This window comes from Anabas testudineus, chromosome 10 (genome assembly GCF_900324465.2).
Source record: "Anabas testudineus chromosome 10, fAnaTes1.2, whole genome shotgun sequence".
NCBI classification, from domain to species: Eukaryota; Metazoa; Chordata; class Actinopteri; order Anabantiformes; family Anabantidae; genus Anabas; species Anabas testudineus.
In genome coordinates this window covers 2,902,698-2,909,519 of record NC_046619.1, presented here as the reverse complement: position 1 = coordinate 2,909,519, position 6,822 = coordinate 2,902,698, and positions in this window count along the sequence as shown.

Here is a 6,822-nt window from a genome sequence, read left to right as displayed (position 1 = left end):
ATTTCTAAATGGTAGGTCATGAATCATACTTCAATTTTGAAAACACATTTTAGCCATTGCATTATAGTACTAATGACTGCAAGGAGGAACAGATTCAGGCAATGACATCACATCTAATAAAAGATGCTTGGTTTCTATAGTGTGTAGCAGCATTTGCAGTAACAGGAAGTTGTTAGAAAATGCCAGTGGAGAAAGCAGGTTTCCAGACCTCCTGAACCTCTGTGGAGGTGTTTGCATTCAAATATGAGCATGTTCTATCAAATACATGTACTGTTAATGTATATTTATACATATATGACGATTCCTATTTATGTGTAAGTAAACACCTGAGGTTACAGCAGCAGCAGCAGCACAGAGCTGCATGTGTTTACCTTTGCAATCATGAGAACAATCCTGCTGTCTGCTTTTCCCCCAGCTGATGCTGAATAGTAGCTTGTAGGAGGCAAATATGTTCGCCCATGGGAACCTTTTCCAACCCTGTGATGAACAGATGATGTGGCCCCTGATGCCGTCAGGGTAATAGAGGCTGCCCGTTTGACAACCCCTAACGACACAGCTATACTCCTTTAATCTCACAACAGGTTTGTGAATAAGCACACTGGTGAGGGTGTATCCTCAGAGCTGCTTTGCATTAGTCCTTCAACAACTTAATACATCCGACTGTACCTCATTTGAGGCATTTTGAATAGCAGCCAGGTGGTCCTGAGGGAACCAGCTTCAACAAAGCTCTGAATTAATAACCTCACCCTGTGTACCATCCATCCATCCCAGAGCTCCTGCCTTTTTCTTTTTCTCTCTGCTCTCTTTCTCTCATATCTTTAAAAGAGAGGAAAGTGCCCCAGAGGACATGGGATGGGAGGAGGTATTATAATCTTGCCTCCAGTGTTTAGTCTGTGGGAAGTTGCCTGTGTGATTATGCCAGAGAAGCACCTGCTCTTAACCTCATTTCCTTTAACATCTGTCAGAGGTTTTTTAAGTTAACTACACAATCATACGCAATTATGACCCCTTCCCCACCTGCCAGTGCAGTCCTGCTGCAGATAAAAGCTTCATCTCTGTGTGAGATCATGGATGAGGGATATCACACCGCAGTGTCCAGCCCTTTGAGGCCAGTTATGAATTCCTTGGGGAGGTTGTGGGAGGAGAGTGAACTTTGGCACAGTGTGATAACAAGGACTCTCACAAACAGTGTAACAAGGTTTTCTCAGAAGCAATGAATAGATCAACACCTGCTCTCCCTCACCTTGTTCAAGAACTCAACACATTTGCTATTTTGCATCTGATTCTGGGGTAATGTGCTTCACTGATAGAGAACCTATTCTAAATATGTGTTTCCTACTTTCGGATTCACTTAAAGTGTCCCTGTCTTTTAAAGGAAACATGGATTTTGTTCATTAAAATATGATCAAATTGATCTGAAATACCGTGTAGATACATGTAATACATGTGACGGCCTTCACTGCTGCAAATGAATGATTCTTTGATGATGAAGTTATTATTTCAATTCAAAATGATTTCTAACTATATCAAGGTTCACTTTTGTGTCACTCACCATGTTAAAAACACAAAGAACATTAACCCAGGTCCAGAATGTAGCATAAAAAAACAGACATTTCCTATTCATTCCTATATCTTATTTAAACACATTTTCAGGGTGTTTTGATGGAAACCAAGACCATGTCTACTGCACATGACCCCAAACTGCTTAAGAATAGGGTACGACATAACAACTTGCATGGTAACCTCACTAACTGACTGAAAGATAAGATCACTTTATTTATTGACTTTTGTTGTGATTTAGCACTATATAAATAAAATTGAATTGACCTGAATTGAATTGAATTGTCATTTGTCCAAGTTCAAGGAACTGGACAAATGCATTGGAACTCATTTCACTGTGTATATGATGGTACAAGACCAATTGAATGTCATTATACATACATTTAAACAAAGCAACATTTCAGATAGGGAGTGTTGACTCCATATGATACAATACTAATACTACACAATATCACTGTAGAAGCAACAGCAGCAGTTTCCAGTAGATAGACAAAACGTCTCCTCTTTTCCATTTATATCACTCCTTTCAAGATTGACATTTAGAGAGAAAGAGAAAGAGCCACATGCTTGCAGCTTTATTTAATATCAGTGGTGAGCTAATCTACAGCGAATTCACTGATAACTTTATATCTAGCTCATAATTCAAGTAAGTAAAGTTAAGCCCTTAACAAAGTGTGATATTCAAATTCCAACTTTTGGGATCACAAATATGGTTTAAAAAAGAATATATATTAATATATATATATATATATATATATATATATATATATATATATATATATATATATATATATATATATATATATATATATATATATATATATATATAGAGAGAGAATATATGCTGTATATTTGACAGTATGTACAAGTACTGTTATCTAACCACTCTCAGTGCAGGTGTAGGAACTACCATGCTTTTGATTTCTCTTATATCTACCTTCTATAAGGGAAACTCTTCCTTAAGCCTGAAACATCCGCGCCTCACCTGCTGATTATCTTTGTAGTACAGATTGGAATGCTATTTATCCTGCTTAAAATAAGCCAACCTGATCTACACTGCCCATAATTAGAAAAAGCATGTAGGATCTTGGGCTAACACGGGGGAATTATTTGTTCTGTTGCCATTTTGGAGCGGCCAGTGTGCAATTTACTGTATCTAATACAGCTTTGACAGTCTTAGCCTTCGACTATTAGCCCTTCTCTACTTCTCTTCAGTGACTTTTCCGAGCCAGCTGCTTTGAGCACACAGGATGAGTCACATTGTGCAAATCTTCCCAGAGTTTCAGTGATTTTATAATAGAGCCTCTCGTGTTTCCTTCATAATGGAAAGCACCCAGTTGGTAAACCCACCGGCACACCTGCTGTTAACGCTTTAACAATTATGCCTGAGTGTCACTCACAGGCTCAGTTGATTGCCAAGAGGAGCCAACAGGCGCCCTGTTGAGCATTTGACGGGCTACACCCGACTCTACCTGACGCCAGCCTTTTCCATGAAATGACAAAGAAGACAATTTGACAAAACAATGTTCAACTTCACACCACAAACCAGCTACGTATCCCATGATTGATTTTGACTTTTAAACATACACCTGAACAGACCAGGAGGACACCATGCGTCCCGGAGGGAAACCCTTGCAACAAAAGCAATAATTGATAAAATTGCCGTCAGCAGTGCTTCTGTAGTGCCATATGTTCTCTAACAGCCCGTGGGAAGCGACACACAGGGGGCTCTGAAGCCTAAAATAGGGTCGGCCTCATCTGATAACAGAAGCCGGAGACTGGTGTCGAACACAAACAAGAGCTATGCTTGAATTTACAGCAGCAGGTCAAATGTGATTTTCTGTACTTAATGTCATCTTATAAGTTCCACTATTTGCTTTGCTGGCCCTGGCTTCACCACACAGGACCAGCTGTGTAATTCAGATAAAACAACCCAGGACCTGGGCTCAAATACAACAATATTGCAAAGTGCCTGCTGTGGTTAAAAGAGACATTGTTTTCTTTTAAAACCTGATATTAGCTTCTAAGAAAAAAAAAAGGAGACAAATAAAAACAGTAAAATCTGGTTGCAGACAAAGATGGTGGACTGCTGAACCATGCAATAAGTAATCAATATTACTCAGAAGTTATTCAATCTCTTAGGTTTAGACAAGGCCATCGGTCAAGACAATAAGCCCCAGAAACATTACAAAAACACCAGCTTCCAGGAAAAGTTGACAACCTCCCACTGAAGTGGGTCATGTCAACCGTCATGTCGGCAGCCTGTGATCTTTTCTCGCAGACATCTATATCTCTAATTTCCTTTAAAGTGTATATCTTATTATACAGCGTTAAGCAAGTAAAATGTGTAACAGCTGAAATGTATTAAAACCGACTGCGTGAGCTGTGTGTTTGTGCTGTGTCAGTCCTTGTGCTGTTGTGCTGCTGAGCTGCCAGAACTCAGAAGAGCTGAATGAGTTAAACTATAGGCTTAAACCTGTAAATTGGAAATGCACAAAGTAAATACGTTATTTTAAATTACTTACTTTACTTATTTGTTTCCAATGATATATACGTAGGTATTCTCTTTACTTATTAAACATGTCAAAACAAAAAAACATCAGAGATGTACAGTATCTCCCTAACCTATTCTTCCCTTCCTCCCTTGTTGCTCTTTCCACCTGAATGACCATGTTTACCTTCATAAATGATTAAAAAGCGGCCATGAACGCCTCTGGATTAAGAAATCAAAAACAAAAACTGCTACTACTTCTCATGTGTGACTCGTATCACACATATGAATGATTTATGACTGCCATGGTCCAAGCTCATTGGAGCATGTGAACTGAAAAGTGATCTTCAGTGGGTAAACTAACTGCACTATGACTGTAGATTTTATGTGTTGGATATAATATTGTTTGACTTGAATGAATGAGGTCCTCGACTGGTAGACACGCAATATCATACTCCTCATTTTTTGCATAGAGCATGTTGAATTTCTTTTTATATATACTATTCTATTCACTATGCACATTTAATATCCAGCAAGTGTCAGTTTATGTTGTTGTTCTTTATGTTAAAGATAAATAAAGATAAAGATAAAGCTTGTCTGCTCAGTCTAAAATAAAAAGAGGTCCCCAAAGTGTTTTAAATGTGATTATTCACAACCTTCATCAGTCAAACATTTATGTGAATCTAAGATTACCAAACTACAGAAGACAAGCCCACCTCAAAATAGGATTACATAGTACAGAAAAACACCAAAAACAATAAGGGATAATAAAATGTGTTATTTCCTTTTTGTTGACCTGTGTAAGAATATTAGCTCAAATTCAAATGACCAAAAAGTCAAATTTTAATTATTTGCACTGATCTGTGGGGATAAAGACTGTTTAATCCAAATGGTATTTGGATTTTTGGTGTGTTTTTGTGTGTGTAGCAGTGGTAGAGCTAGACCTGACCAAGATAGCAACTTAAATTTCAGTCCACCATGAAACACACACACACAATCTGCTACAATCAGCAATTTGTAACGAAAACTTTCCAAGTCATCCAGGACGAGAGGAATTTACATGCACTTTACATGCAAGTTACACATCTAAAAACGTTACTTTTCACTGTGTATTTCTTCAATTCAGGCACTTTGCACTGTTAGACTCATGTAAAAAGAGCTCTGTGACTGTCTGTCACAGCGCTCAGTCACTCCCACAAAATACATATCAAAAAGCCAGGAAGCAGACTCCGCTGTCTTCATGCACTAGAGGAGAAATCTGATTACTAATCTGCAGATATGTATATGGAGATTTCGTGTAACTAGGTTTCTATAGTGCATATTAACCCGTTCCTAATGTCAGTCTCAGTTAATTTAATGAGTCAATTATGTCTCTCAAGTACATTAGAATACAAGCTGTATACCTCACCCCCCCTCTCTCATGCTTTCTACCCTTCTTCTGGTTTTGTCTGGTTCTTGTGATTGCACGGTAAGCATTTAGAACGTAAAGTGTAAAGTCTTACTATGTTAATTGAGACATTAAATGGAATTTAAATTGAATTCGAAAGGTGGGGGAGCTATGATATGGAAGTATTCCACTTCATCTGTTGACAGTGCACTCTTGTTTACATGGAGAACATCAGAATAATAATGTTATGTAGAGGGTTTTTTGACATGTGCAGCTCAAAGAAGGAACCGCTTTAAGTAACTGCTTCCCTTGTGTTTATTAAAAACTTGACTTGTGAGATGAAACACAGCAGGGTGAAATCTGCAGTGTTTGGGGCTACAGTATATTATCTGCACATATTTAGCCAAATGCTTCAAAAGTCAATGGATGGCGCTTTGCAGTGCCTGAAGCATAGTGTGAAAGCAACCAAAGACGTTTAGGCAACGAAGTGTAAAAATATTCTGCAATGGCCAAAGTCAATCAGCTGGCCTGAATCAAACCAAGCATGTATTTCACTAGCTGAAGGCATAGCACCCCCCCAAATGAGTAGGAAGTTAAGACAACTTCAGTCAAGGCCTGGCAGCGCATCATCCAGGAAGAAACCTAGCATCTGGTGATGTCTATGGATTTCAGACTTTAGGCACTGATTCCCAGCAAAGAGCCACTCCAAGTCAAATAGGATAGAGGCTCCCAGAAAAATGAACACAAAGGCAACACAATAATTCTCCCACTTGTTTTGCAAAGGTCACAAATCAAGTATAGTTGGTTGACTGTCAGTTTAGCATTACCTACATAACACCAGGTACAGTACAGTAGCAAACTGTTGGGTAATGAAAGATATTGCTGCAGATTGGTAATGAATACATTTCTCATTTGCTACAGGTTGTTGATTGTTAAGCTAGATCTCTTGGTGTGTGCTCTGCATAAGTATGTTGCAGAAAACAGTTATTGACCATTCTGGCGATTGTAGTTTGCATCACCTGCAATATGGATCATCAATTTTGGTTTTCAGTATCAGTTCGTAATACAGTATTATCTGATTTAATCCAAGTATAGACCTATACAATGTGCTCTACACCTATTAAGTCACAGTGCTTTGCAAAAGCACAAAATAAATCACAAAATGAAAGAGTGCCCTTGGATTTAGAATCAAATCTCTCTTAGCAGCAATAACCTCAGACAAGCTTCCTGAAGCTGTAGATCAGACGGATCTGCTGACAGACAGTTATCCTGGCATCATCATATAGGATAGGACTTGATGATGAAGCTGTAGTCGTGTCAAGGTTTTCATTCAGCAGTACACAACATCTGTCAATTATTCATTGAAGCCTTTACCTGTAGTTCT